Source organism: Ranitomeya imitator, chromosome 1 (assembly GCF_032444005.1).
Source record: "Ranitomeya imitator isolate aRanImi1 chromosome 1, aRanImi1.pri, whole genome shotgun sequence".
In the NCBI taxonomy this organism is placed as follows: domain Eukaryota; kingdom Metazoa; phylum Chordata; class Amphibia; order Anura; family Dendrobatidae; genus Ranitomeya; species Ranitomeya imitator.
This window is the reverse complement of record NC_091282.1, coordinates 696,297,744-696,312,031: the sequence shown is the minus strand read 5'-3', so window position 1 is coordinate 696,312,031 and position 14,288 is coordinate 696,297,744. Positions and strand designations below refer to the sequence as shown.

Genomic DNA, 14,288 nt, shown 5'->3' with positions numbered 1-14,288 from the left:
CATAGGGGCGCGTCGCCGCTGCGTCGCCGACGCAACAGCGACGCACATTAGCGTAACGCTAATGTGAACGTAGCCTTACTGCACGAATTCCGCGCACGCGCAGTGAGTCATTCGGCTTATCCTGGCGGCAGATGCGCGACCTGTCTACAGGCTGAGGAAGCCGGATACATTAAAGGGGTTTTCCCACGAACGAAAGTTCATTTTAAATATTGTCTGTGTCTGACCGTGTACGGAGCATACCACATCTCCTGGGCAGAGGAGGAAGCAAAAGACAATACTGACATTACAGCAGGGGATCACAACGGATTCATGTTGTGAGGTAAAATATTTCACTGACTTTTTAAAAAATATTTTACCTCACAAAATGTATCCTCTGCGATCTCCTGCGGTAATGTCAGTATTGTCTTTTGCTTCTTCCCCTGCCCAGGAGCTGTGGTATGTTCTGTACACGGTCAGACACAGACAATTTTTAAAATTACCATATTTTTCGGACCATAAGACGCACCGGACCATAAGACGCACCCCAAATTTGGGGTGAAAATTGCAGAAAAAAAGATTTTTTATAAGATGGGGGTCCGTCTTATTGTCCGAATTTACAGTTTCTTACCTGAGGGCTGGCGGTGGCAGAGCAGGGTCACAGGAGGCAAGGTGTCAGCAGAGGTGGGGTGATGCTGGGATGAGAAGGTGCTGGGATGAGGAGGTGCTGGGATGAAGAGGTGCTGGGATGAGGAGGTGCTGGGATGAGGAGGTGCTGGGATGAGGAGGTGCAGTGAGAGGTATGGCGTGAGAGGGGTCCCAGGCTTACCGTGCAGGCAATGCAGGCTTACCGTGGCGGCAGAGGTGCGGTGGCAGAGGTGCAGCGGCAGAGGAGGCGCAGTAAGCGAGGTCCCTTTCCCCGGTGAGGTGATGCAGCAGCCCGGTAAGCAGCAGAGCCGGGTGAATCCTGTTGTTATCGGTAGGCGCGGCCATCTTCCTGAGGCCGCGCGTGTGCAGATGAAGCGCTCTGCTTCCCGGGGCTTCAGGAAAATGGCCGCTGGAGGCCGCGGCGGCCATTTTCCTGAAGCCCCGGGAAGCAGAGCGCTCCATCTGCGCACGCGCGACCTCAGGAAAATTGCCGCCACCACCGATAACAGGATTCACCCGGCTCTGCTGCATACAACAGGATTCACCCGGCTCTGCTGCATACCGGGCTGCTGCATCACCTCACCGGAGAAAGGGACCCCGCTTACTGCGCCTCCTCTGCCGCCGCACCTCTGCCGCCACGGTAAGCCTGCATTGCGACTATTAGACGCACCCCCCATTTTCCCCCCTTTTTTGGGGGGGACAAAGTGCGTCTTGTAGTCCGAAAAATACGGTAACTTTCGTTCATGGGAAAACCCCTTTAAAAAGCAAATATCAATGCCAACATGGCTCTTCCTAAAAAGTACGCCAATGACAATGAAAGGAAAGCAGCAAAGGCACAACGTCGAAGACAACAATGGGTAAGAGAGTGGATAGGTGGGTGAGCACATATGGGGGGGGGGGGGGGGGGGGGAGAGATTCTCACACTGCAAAGCCTGCCCCCAGGGACTTTTCTCCGAGTCACTCATTGGGGGTCACAGGATCGTGGGTGTATGCTGCTGCCACTAGGAGACTGACACTAAGGGTGCCGTCACACTATACGATTTACCTACGATCACGACCAGCGATATGACCTGGCCGTGATCGTAGGTAAATCGTAGTGTGGTCGCTGGGGAGCTGTCACACAGACAGCTCTCCAGCGACCAACGATGCCGAGGTCCCCGGGTAACCAGGGTAAACATCGGGTAACTAAGCGCAGGACCGCGCTTAGTTACCCGATGTTTACCCTGGTTACAAGCGTTAAACTAAAAAAAAACAAACAGCACATACTTACATTCTGGTGTCCGTCAGGTCCCTTGCCGTCTGCTTCCTGCACTCACTGACTGCCGGCCGTAAAGTGAAAGTGAAAGCACAGCCGCTGTGCTCTGCTTTCACTTTACAGCCGGCAGTCACAGTGCGAGAAGCAGAGACGGCAAGGGACCTGACGGACACCAGAATGTAAGTATGTGCTGTTTTTTTTTTTTAGTTTAACGCTTGTAACCAGGGTAAACATCGGGTAACTAAGCGCGGTCCTGCGCTTAGTTACCCGATGTTTACCCTGGTTACAAGCGAACGCATCGCTGGATCGCATCGCTAGATCGCTAGATCGGTGTCACACACACCGATCTAGCGATGACAGCGGGAGATCCAGCGATGAAAGAAAGTTCCATACGATCTGCTACGACGTACGATTCTCAGCAGGATCCCTGATCGCTGCTGCGTGTCAGACACAGCGATATCGTAACGATATCGCTGGAACGTCACGAATCGTACCGTCGTAGCGATCGAAATGTTATAGTGTGACGGTACCCTAAGTGAATACAAAAAAGTTAGCTCTTCATTTGCAGTATACACCACCCACTGGCTCCAGACAGAACCAGTTTAGTGACCAAGCAGTAGGAGATTATAATCATCAAGAATAGGAACATGTTAAATCAGAAAAACAATAGCAGCCAACAGGGTGGGTGCTGTGTCCCCCAATGAGTCGCTCGGAGAAAAGGATTTTACAGTGAGCACTCAAAAATCCATGTTTCACCTTCGCCACATTGGGGGACACAGGACCGTGGGACGTCCCAAAGCAGTCCCCGGGTGGGAAATAACATCATAAAGTAAACTCCCAGCATCCGCTGTCTAAAGACGTGCTATAGCTGCCTGCAAAATTCTTCTACCCAGGCCCGCATCTGCTGGTGCCAGAATATGGACATTGTAATGCTTTGAGAAAGTGTGCAGGCTAGACCAGGTCGCAGCTTTACAAACCTGCTCCACAGACGCCTGATGCCGAATGGCCCACGAAGCACCTACCGACCGAGTGGAATGTGCCTTGATCCCCGCTGGAATAAGGCTTGCCTCTGATGCGTTAAAGGGAAGGTGCCATCAAAATTTACCGCAATTTAAAAAATGTAAAGAATTAATGTTTACATTTTCTTAAAAAATATTATCATATGTTTATAATTTAGTAAAATATGAAAAATAATTAGAAAACTTTTGGAATTTCCACTTTTAAACACTAGGGGGAGCAGCTGCTGAAATTTCACAAAAACCTAGTGTACAAATAGCTCACAATACAGCACTGCAGTAATTATGGGCGGGGTCTGCTGACGTGTGTGATGTCTCCTCTCCTCCCCTTCTGGGTGTTTGCTAAGGGATAAGAGGATGATATTCAGGAACCCAGTGAGCAGCCATTTTGTTGGTGACTGCAGAGTTATACTGACAAGTAGACGGTCACCGAGGATGGCAGGCAGCAAGGATTCTGGGAGATATATGGTGGAGGGCGCAAGGTGACAGCAGCACAGAGTATTTCAGGAGAGCAGTGTGCTGGTCTATGGGGGGCACAATGTTCGGTGCGCGGAGCAGCCAGAGATTGTACATAGAGCGCTGTCTCTTATACACATGGATGTACAGTCTTGCTTGTCTGCTCCACAGAAATCCAGGAAACATTTCTGTGGATTGATGGCCTGTTCTGATCCAGACATTGCATGCAAAGACCCCATTCCCCTCCTCAGATCCTGTCTTCCCCATCCTGTCCTGGCGATGTGTGAAAGCGAGGCGACAGGCGAAGTCCGGGGTGACGTTGGGAAGGAAATGTAGCCATATAGTAACGATAAAAATGAGATGCCTCTCTTCAGCTGCCTCACCAGCCCTGACTGCACCTAACTGGAGGTCATGCTGCCCCCTCTAATACCCCAGGCCCGTGTGGAGCTGCTCAGCCAGAACCACCATAGAATGGGTCCCGTTTCTGAAGATAATACTGCCATAGTGTTCACATAATACCGCCATATAGATCACATAATACCGCCATATAGATCACACAATACTATCTAATAGATCACACAATACTGTCATATAGTTCTCACATAATACCACCATATAGATCACACATAATACCACCAGTGTTCTCACATAATCCCACCATATAGATCACACAATACTGCCACATACTTATCACAATGCCGCCACATAAATCTCAAATAATACCGCCATATAGATCACACACAATACCACCATATAATTCTCTCAATACTGATCAAGCATAATACCACCATACAGATCACATAATACCGTCATATAGATCTCACATAATGCCATAATACAGCATGACCCCTGCAGCTCCTGTTATCGCACACATTGAGTTGCGTGTGCAATGGGGAAAGAGATGCAGGGGGGAGAGGAGTGCATAGGAGAGGATTAGATACACGGTTTACCAGACAGTATCACACAGGATAGGATTAGATACATGGCTCAGCATAGTATCACACAGGATAGGATTAGATACACGGCGCAGCAGACAGGATCACACAGGACAGGAATAGATACATGGCTCAGCATAGTATCACACAGGATAGGATTAGATACACGGCGAAGCAGACAGTATCACACAGGAGAGGATTAGATACACAGCTCAGCAGACAATATCACACAGGAGAGGATTAGATACACAGCTCAGCAGACAGTATCACACAGGAGAGGATTAGATACACAGCTCAGCAGACAGTATAGTGATAGATACACGGTCTGATGTCCTGATGAGGAGCTACAGTGAGGCAGGGTCGAGCAGCACAGAGCCTCCCCCATCCCCCTCTGTTACCTCTCTGCAGCTCCGGATAAGAGGACATCAGACCGCAGCACTTCATCCTCTCTAGCGATTCTAGAGATTAGAGCCAGGGCACCAGGCAGCATAGAAGAGGACAGGGAACGGCCGCTGCTGACAGTGTGAAAGGAGACAGATGGAGCTGTCCCTCCTATAAGGCTATGTTCACACCTTGCGTCGGGTCCCTGCGGGTTCTCCCGCAGCGGATTTGATAAATCTGCAGGGCAAAACAACTGCGGTTCTCCCTGCAGATTTATCGCGGTTTGTTCCGCGTTTTCCGCTGCGGGTTTCCGCCTATACTATTGATGCTGCATATGCAGCATGAATAGTAATGTTAAAAATAATAAAAATAGGTTATACTCACCCTCTGATGTCCGGTTCTCCTGGGCGCTGCACACGGCGGTCCGGTTCCAAAGATGCTGTGGGAGAAGGACCCTTCGTGACGTCACGGTCATGTGACCGCGACGTCACCGCAGGTCCTGGTCGCACAGCAACTCTGACCGGACGGCCGCGTGCAGCGCCCAGGAGCTCCGGACATCAGAGGGTGAGTATAATCAGATTTTTTATTTTTTAACCCCAAATATGGTTCCCAGGGCCTGGAGGAGAGTCTCCTCTCCTCCACCCCGGGTACCACCCGCACATTATCCGCTTACTTCCCGCAACGTGGGCACAGCCCCATGCGGGAAGTAAGCGGTTCAATGTATTCCTATGGGTGCAGAATCGCAGCGATTCTGCACAAAGAAGTGACATGCTGCGGGTTGTAATCCGCTGCGTTCCCGCGCGGTTTTTCCCGCAGCATGTGCACAGCGGTTTGCGGTTTCCATAGGGTTTACATGTTACTGTAAACGCTATGGAAACTGCTGCGGACTCGCAGCATCAAAATCGCGGCGGTTCCGCGGTAAAAACCGCTAAGTGTGAATATAGCCTAACAGCGCAGCTCTCAAGTCACAGTGGAGCTCACAGATACACTGTGGGCTGAAGAAAGATGGCACCGACCTCCTGCCTCTGCTGTGATGTGGAGACAGCCCAGGGGACGTGGCCAGATCACAGCAGGGAGCAGCTCAATGATAGGTATGGGGTCGGACGCTGACCGCAGTCTCCTATGCCCTGGGCTGCCGTATTTGCAGAGTGTTAAGGTACCGTCACACATAACGATATCGTTAACGATATCGTTGCTTTTTGTGACGTAGCAACGATATCGTTAAGGAAACTGTTATGTGTGACAGCGACCAACGATCAGGCCCCTGCTGGGAGATCGTTGGTCGCTGAAGAAAGTCCAGAACTTTATTTCGTCGCTGGATCACCGCTCTGCTTTCCGGCCGCTGTGCTCACAGTCAGTGCAGGAGGAGTGCAGAGAAGCACAGCGCCGGGGACAGACAGCGGTAGGTAAGTATGTACTGTTTTTTTTTTTTTTTACTTTTACACTGGTAACCAGGGTAAACATCGGGTTACTAAGCGCAGCCCTGCGCTTAGTGACCCGATGTTTACCCTGATTACCCGGGGACTTCAGGATCGTTGGTCGCTGGAGAGCTGTCTGTGTGACAGCTCTCCAGCGACCAAACAGCGACGCTGCAGCGATCGACATCGTTGTCGGTATCGCTGCAGCGTCGCTAAGTGTGACGGTACCTTAAGTGTCGTGCTGGGACTCTTACACTCCTGCAAAGGAAAATGGCGGCGCCCAGTGGCTGCAAAAATAATTAATAAAAAAGATATTGACCCCTATCTGACCTTGGACGGGATAGTACGTCCAAGGTCAGATCCCCTGCTTTGATGCAGGGCTCCGCGGTGAGCCCGCACCAAAGCCGGGACATGTCAGCTGTTTTGAACAGCTGACATGTGCCCGTAATAGGCGCGTGCAGAATCGCGATCTGCCCGCACCTATTAACTAGTTAAATGCCGCTGTCAAACGCAGACAGCGGCATTTAACTACCGCTTCCGGCCTGGCGGCCGGAAATGATGTCATCGCCGACCCCTGTCACATGATCGGGGGTCGGCGATGCGTCTCCATTGTAACCATAGAGGTCCTTGAGACCTCTATGGTTACTGATCGCCGGTGGCTGTGAGCGCCACCCTGTGGTCGGCGCTCACAGCACACCTCCATTTCTGCTACATAGCAGCGATCAGCGATCAATCTGGTAAAGAAGTAGGGTTTTCTCTGTAAATATGTTTCCCAGATAGGACATATTTGATCTCATTAGAATGCTCACGTTAATCCGAGATGAATGATGGGTTTGTTATGACTATGACATGTTTGGTAGCGAAGTTATAGAAATTAGAGAAAATAGTTTAAAGTTTACTCAGAATGTAGAGAGAGGAGGGTCTGGATAAACCAGCCTGTGATGTCACAGCCTTAAGGTTTTAAGTGTCTGGCAGGCTCTGAGGAGTCACTTCTGCTTGATTTCTTGTCTCCTCCTGAAGCCAGCAGCACGTCCAATGAGCTGGGACATGTGAGTGTTACCTTTTCTCATTTAATCCCTGTTTATTTCATAATTACCCTTGTACATATTTGCAATTGTCTCATTTGTAACATCTTTATAAAATATTTTTGATAAAGCACTGCCTAATTTTTATGGGATATAATATTTATATTAGTTCATTCTCCATGCTCTAAACGTACCCTAAGTCTTCTGAAGGGAAATACGCTACTGTTGTGTTGGGTTAGCTTCGGACCCGTTTAATCGAAGCTGGTGGCAGCGATAGTGTGCTGACTTTTGGGATTATGTTGTAGCGACTGCGGCGTTGATAATTATTGTTCCTGCCTGAGTGGGAGTAGTTTATCGCGTCGCTGCAGCGTGCCCAATAGCAAGTACATAGCAGGCAGCCTTTCTGGCGACTAATTACCCAGGGTGCAGTACCTAATCTGACCTGAGAGTAAGGGGGGCGCCAGAGAGCTGCAAGTGTTAAGCGGGATATACATAAATCCCTGCAGTTTGTGGTATATTGAAAAGCAGTGGGATACCTAGAATAAGCCCCTGCTGTAAACTAAGAGGTCAATAGCCTTGTGTGTGTTTTCTCATCACATTGTTAGCAGTGGAGGGATAACTAAGATAAGCCCCCCTGCACATGTGATAGCCGTCTGTTGGCCTAAAGTCACCCCGACCCGTGACGCAGGGGTGACGGTCAGGGATTCCTGACAGGAGGTACCACACAAGAGACGCCCAGAAAGAAAGTTCTCACCCGCGGTTTGGAAGAGACTTTACGCTGAAACATTACGGACAAGGCAGATATGCCCTTTGAGGGGGCTCGGCGCTAGACCCGAGATCAGACCGGACTGAAGGAATTCAAAAAAGGCGAGGACCACCTTGTCTGAATAGAGAAAAAACAGAGGAGGCCGACCTCGGCCTCTACCCCAATCAAAAGGCTTTCCAGGTCCGATGATAGATGCGTACAGACACCGGCTTCTGGGCATTTATCATGGTGCAAACTACCTCATGGGAGACACCAGCTACAGTTAGCACCCAGGATTCAACGGGCAAGCCGTCAAACTCCGGGCCCCTGAGTTCTGGTGGTCAAACGGGCCCTGGAAAGGCAGGTCCGGTCGATCTGGTAGTCGCCAAGGGACGTCTGTGACAAGCTGCACTATTTCTGCGTACCACGCTCGGCGTAGCCAGTCTGGAGCAACTAGGATCACCGGTACTCCCTCAGCTTTGATCTTCCTGATGGTCTTCGGAAGCAAAAGCAATGGGGGAGTACTTAACTCCGGTAAGGCTTTTTAAGATGGGTCGGTTTCAAACATCTGAGTGTGTGAGATGCCGGGCTCTAGATGCAGACTTCATCCACATGATATGGAGGTGCCCTGTTGTTCTTCAATATTGGAGGGAGGTGATATCACTACTTGCATCATTGCTATCAATTCCAGTTCCCCTTGACCCACTAGTTTGCATATTTGGGGTACGGGAGGAGGAGACTTGGGATCATTACATTGACATTTTCCTACGCGAGACGCTCTTTATGGCACGAAAGGTACTGGCTTTGCGGTGGATGGGGAGCTCAAATCCATCTACAAGAGCTTGGATTGATTTGGTTAATTCGATCATTCCATATGAACGCACGTTGTATCAAAATAGAGGATGTCCGGGAAAATTTGAAAAGATCTGGGGTAGGTGGAATTCTTCCCATCTCACCCTGTAGATTTATTGTGGGTTGAGAATTTCACGTGGAGAGGTAGGCGCGAGGCATTGCGGCGAGTTAGTAGTTAAGAGTACAGCTTTATTTCAGGAGTTCTGGTTTTACGAGTTTTTCTATTTACATAATTCATATGTTACAATCGACTCAATAATTCTAATAATCACAAGACAATGCTGGATATAGGTGACAGTTATGTTTTATTGTCTGCTTACCAATGCATGATTTATGTGTATCACACACTATGTTTAACAATCTTGGATACAAAATGTATGTAACATCACTTATTTTGTTGCTAATAAACGAATTTAAAAAAAAAAAAAAAGCAATGGGGGAAACAGGTAGGGAAGATTAAACGGACTCCACGGAAGGACGAGCGCGTCCACCCGATGGCACTCGGATCCCGGGATCTAGCTACAAACTTGAGCATCTTGGCATTCAACCAGGACGGTATCAGGCCTACGTCAGGAGTCCTCTAGTGCAGATAAGTCCACTGGGAAATCTCCGGATGGAGAGACCACTCTCCCGAGGACAGGCCTTGAGGGCTGAGGAAGTCCGCAGCCCAGTTTTCCATGCTCAAGAGTGAACAGCCGAGATAACTGAGTGGTTCCTATTTGCCTAGCAAAGGATGTGTTCCACCTCGCGCATTGCCGCTTTGATGCGGATGCCTCCTCTAAGCCACAGCCATGGCATTGTCTGATTGAATTCGGATGTGACGGCCTGTCAGGAGACGATAGAACCGCTGCAGGAACAGACGGATCTGTCGCTAGGACATTGATGGGAAAAGAAGACTCCTGAGGAGACCAATTACTCTGGGCAGTGTGATGACTAGGTAGAAGAGGCTCCTGTCACATGCGTCCAAAAGCGCATGTTGTCCCTCATGCCAAGGCAGATGGAAAGAAGAGATGGTTGACAAAGTACTCAGGTCCCTTGCTGAAGGGCTAGCAAGACGACCAAGCCCCGAGAGTGTAGACTGGACATGACGGCCGCTATGACCTTTGAGAACACCGTGGGGGCGGTGGCAAGGTCGAAAGGCAAGGCTGAACAGAAAATGTTCTTCGCGGATGGCGAAGCGCATGGACCCTTGGAGAGCGGAGACTCCATCCTCAAATGCCGAACTCTGACAAAATTGTTCAGAAACTTTAGGCCCAGGATGGCCCTGTCCGTACCATCCTCTTTTGGGACCACAAACAGATTTGAATAGAAACCCTTGAACTTCTCGTTTCCCGAAATTGGGGTAATGACCCCATCTTGCGGAGTTACTCAGAATGGGAAATGCTGGTTGTGAATGGAGAAGAGCAGGAATCTCTGGTGGGGAGGAAAGATCGGGATATGTAGGTAAGCATCTCGGATGTCGATGGATGCCAAAAAAACTCTCACTCTTCCATAGAAGCGAAGAAAGAACACAGAGCTTCCATGTGAAAATGACAAACTTGTTTAGAAGTTTGAGGTCTTGAAAATGACGGACAGCAGGCCTGACTGAACAGAAGTAGGCGGCCGCCAACCCTGAAAGTGTCGACCAGATGATGCCAGGAGTCAGCGGCGGAAAATCTCTGAGACCTAGATCCCTTATATATCTGTCCTTGTGAGGAGAGTGCCCTGACCCGGGGAAGGTAGTGGTGGTGGACCAGAGGGAACGGAAACGGAACTGTTGATGTCTCCGAAAAGGACACCTAAGCCTCTGCTGGGGAACAAATTTACTCTTTCCTCCCGTGGCATCAGAAATAAGCTGATCCATCTTCTCACAAAATAGGAGACCGCTCTGGAATGGCAGAGATATAAAGGACTGTTTTGTTTTTTTCTGACGCAGAGTTCGCTTTCCACTCTGAGCATAATGCTCTGCTGATCGTGACTGCATTCATTGCCGATAGAGCAGAAGAGCCAGCCGCATCCAAGATGTGTGTACCAGGTAATATCCAGCCCGAGAAATTTGATTGGCAAGATGTACTGCTTCAGAGGGGATAATTACCGCCCTGAATGGATTTGGCCAGGGTATCTGCCCAGAAGACTATCGCTTTAGAAACCCATGCTGCAGCGAATAAAGGACAGAGGGCCAAGCCTGAGGCCTCAAAAACCAAAGCGAGCCAGGCCTTCTATCTGACGGTCTGTGGGATTTTTAAAGGATGCCTCATCCAATACGGATAAAAGGGTCTTGGATGCTAGGCGAGACACTAGGGGATTCAGCCCAGTCCTTCCTCCGCACAGCCGAAAAAGGATATTTCGCTTCAAGAGACTTTTGTCCTATGAAGCGCTTGTCCGGTCGTTCCCTGTGACGATTGAGTACGGCCGTAAACTCAGGGTGGACTGCAAAAGTCTTATGGGGGGCGTTTAGTCATCTTAAAGGACACGGCTTGATCCGGAACGGAATCAGATTTCTCCTCAACGTTTAATGTTAGATTGACAGCCTCAATCAGCGAATCCACCGTTTTTACGGAACGCTTCATGAATTTGCGTGTCATCCTTGCGCAGGTGCCATGTTAATCTCCTCTATATCGTTCCAATTATAGTATATATGTTGCCGAAGCAAGCACCTGAAAGTCTGGCGAATCCAACTCCAAAGGGTCGCCCGATTAATACTCAATCGCGGTCGTTACTGACTCATGGAGAGGGAGAGCGAGAAGCGGAACTCGCGGACGAGAATGCACGTGAAAGCTCTGGGGACGTGCTGCGGATCCTTTGCCTAGACGCCTGTAGGTTTCTAGAGTGCGCTCGGCCCCTGCTGACCGACTGCTCCCGTACGGGAGAGGATCCATTTATGTTAGACCTGCGCATACTCCGACCCCTGGAGGGATCATGGAGGGACTCAATCGCTTTGGCCAGAGAAGCCATGGATTCTGACAGTGACTAAGCCCACTTCTAGGTACACTGGGCTCGGTGGCGCCAGAGGGCTCCTGAGGGCATTTGGGATCACAGGCATTGCAGAGTGGCGAAGTTGGAGCTTAAGGAAACACAGACTGGCAGGAGATTCAGTAGAGACCAAAAGTTTGGACACACTTTCTCATTTAAAGACGACTCTGAAAATTGTACATTCACACCGAAGGCATCAAAACTATGAATTAACACATGCGGAATTATATACTTAACAAAAAAGTATGAAACAGCTGAAATCATGTCTTATATTCTAGGTTCTTCAAAGTAGCCACCTTTTGCTTTGACTGCTTTGCACACTCTTGGCATTCTCTTGAGCTTCAAGAGGTAGTCACCGGGAATGGTCTTCCAACAATCTTGAAGGAGTTCCCAGAGATGCTTGGCACTTTTTGGCCCTTTTGCCTTCACTCTGCGGTCCAGCTCACCCAAAACCATCTCGATTGGGTTCAGGTCTGGTGACTGTGGAGGCCAGGTCATCTGGCGTAGCACCCCATCACTCCTTCTTGGTCAAATAGCCCTTACACAGCCTGGAGGTGTGTTTGGGGTAATTGTCCTGTTGAAAAATAAATGATGATCCAACTAAACGCAAACTGGATGGAATAGCATGCCGCTGCAAAATGCTGTGGTAGCCATGCTGGTTCAGTATGCCTTCAATTTTGAATAAATCCCCAACAGTGTCACCAGCAAAGCACAATGGGAATCGGGCATGTGGAGTCCATCCGTTCACCTTTTCTGCTTCGCACAAAGGCACGGTGGTTAAAACCAAAGATCTCAAATTTGGACTCATCAGACCAAAGCACAGATTTCCACTGGTCTAATGTCAATTCCTTGTGTTCTTTAGCCCAAACAAGTCTCTTTTGCCTGTCCTTAGCAGTGGTTTCCTAGCAGCTATTTTACCATGAAGGCCTGCTGCACAAAGTCTCCTCCTTAACAGTTGTTGTAGAGATGTGTCTGCTGCTAGAACTCTGTGTGGCATTGACCTGGTCTCTAATCTGAGCTGCTGTTAACCTGCGATTTCTGAGGCTGGTGACTTGGATAAACTTATCCTCAGAAACAGAGGTGACTTTAGGTTGGGACATTGTACCCTTCTATGTGTCCCCTTTAAAAACTTAGGGAATTCCTGCTGTGAAAGGGTTACAGCAGGGAGGAGGATGGTGGTCTAGAGCAGCGCTCCCTTACCCAGATCCTGTGTCTCCAGGTCCTTCTGAGTGGCACTGTAGCTGCTGAGCCTCCCCAGAGAGTGCTGACGCCAGCGGTGAGTTGTTCCCAACAAACTGCTTCAGAGACCACTGTAGGATGCCATTGTGTGTCCGGAGGGTGCGTGGGAGGAGGGGAGATGGCTGCCGAGATTAGAAGAGGCGCTTTTCGTCCCGTACGAGAAGCGCCAGAAAGGTGGGCGGAGCCGCTGGAATGCGTCATAGCGGGGGCAGAGGTACAGAATGCTGCCTAGCAGAGAACCGAAGCTGGAGACTAAATTTATCGGCACCGGCCGGCGCCAGTACCGGAAGGGCCAGGGAGCGCCGCCACTGCCAGGAGAAGCCCCGCTCTATCCAGCGCTCTCCAGCCCCGGTTCTTACCCGGAGAAGCTGCCGGGTGGCAGGTAAGCCAGCTATATGCAGTGGGTACATGTCCTCCTGCTGCCGCCGCTGGTCTTTGACGGTGCAGGGATAAAGGGATCATCCTCGATCCACCATCCCTTTAATAGGGAAGTGGAGAGGGACCGTTCGCCTCCTTGTACCATCCGCTTTAACAGTGGTGGTGCAGTGGGGGTTGCTCGGACGCCACGAGGTGGGCCTCTGTACATCCAAAGGGTAAATCCCCCTAGGATGGGACAGGGCTAATGTCCGGCATGGCTGCGGAAGAGGATACGTGGAGGCGACACTCCATGTGCTCGTCCGTAAGGTGCGGTGAAATCGGTGCCCTTGAAGGGACCCGTCGCCCCTAAAAAAAAAAAAAAGAAAGGAAAAAAAAAAAAAAAAAATCAGCTCAGGTGTGACCTCCCACGCCGCAGCAGAGGATACGGAGAGGCGACACTCCGTGCTCGCCTGTTGATGGTTCAAGGAGATTGGAAAGGAGCCGTCGCCTCATTCGTCTGTAGTAAAAATCAAAAAAGAAAAAGATGAATTATAAAATAAACTTTAGGTCTGAAGACCAGACCAGTGTGCCTCCTACGGACACTAAGCAAGAACTGGTTCTGTCCGGAGTCAGCAGGATGGTGTATACTACAGGAGAAGAGCTAACTTTCTTTGTATTCTATTAGTGTCAGCCTCCTGGTGGCAGCAGCATACACCCACGGTCCTGTGTCCCCCAATGTGGCGAAGGAGAAAAAAGAAAAAAAGTGAAGTGAGGCTAGTTAATTTTTGACTTCCAGTTCATAAGCAGGGGCTACTGAAATCTACTGTCCCCTCTCCTTGCTGAACTTGAACTAAACTTTGTCTCTATGTAAACACACATCCGGGGGAGTGGAGTTGAAGTCTTAAGGTACCGTCACATTAAGCGACGCTGCAGCGATATAGACAACGAGCCAATCGCTGCAGTGTCGCTGTTTAGGTCGCTGTAGAGACGTCAAACATGGCAACTCCAGAACGATGCAGGAGCGATCCAGTGA

The 14,288-nt window shown here is 49.8% G+C and overlaps 1 protein-coding gene and 1 non-coding gene across 3 annotated transcripts in view; both read right to left on the bottom strand.

Moving 5' to 3' along the window:
• The window catches only part of CDAN1 (codanin 1), a 218,573-nt gene that overhangs the window by 103,298 nt on the left and 100,987 nt on the right, over positions 1 to 14,288 (bottom strand). The gene's annotated exons all lie outside the window — the stretch shown is intronic.
• On the bottom strand, positions 11,237 to 11,343 carry LOC138660479 (U6 spliceosomal RNA). The gene has a single exon (XR_011317873.1). It is a non-coding gene; the product is annotated as a U6 spliceosomal RNA (small nuclear RNA).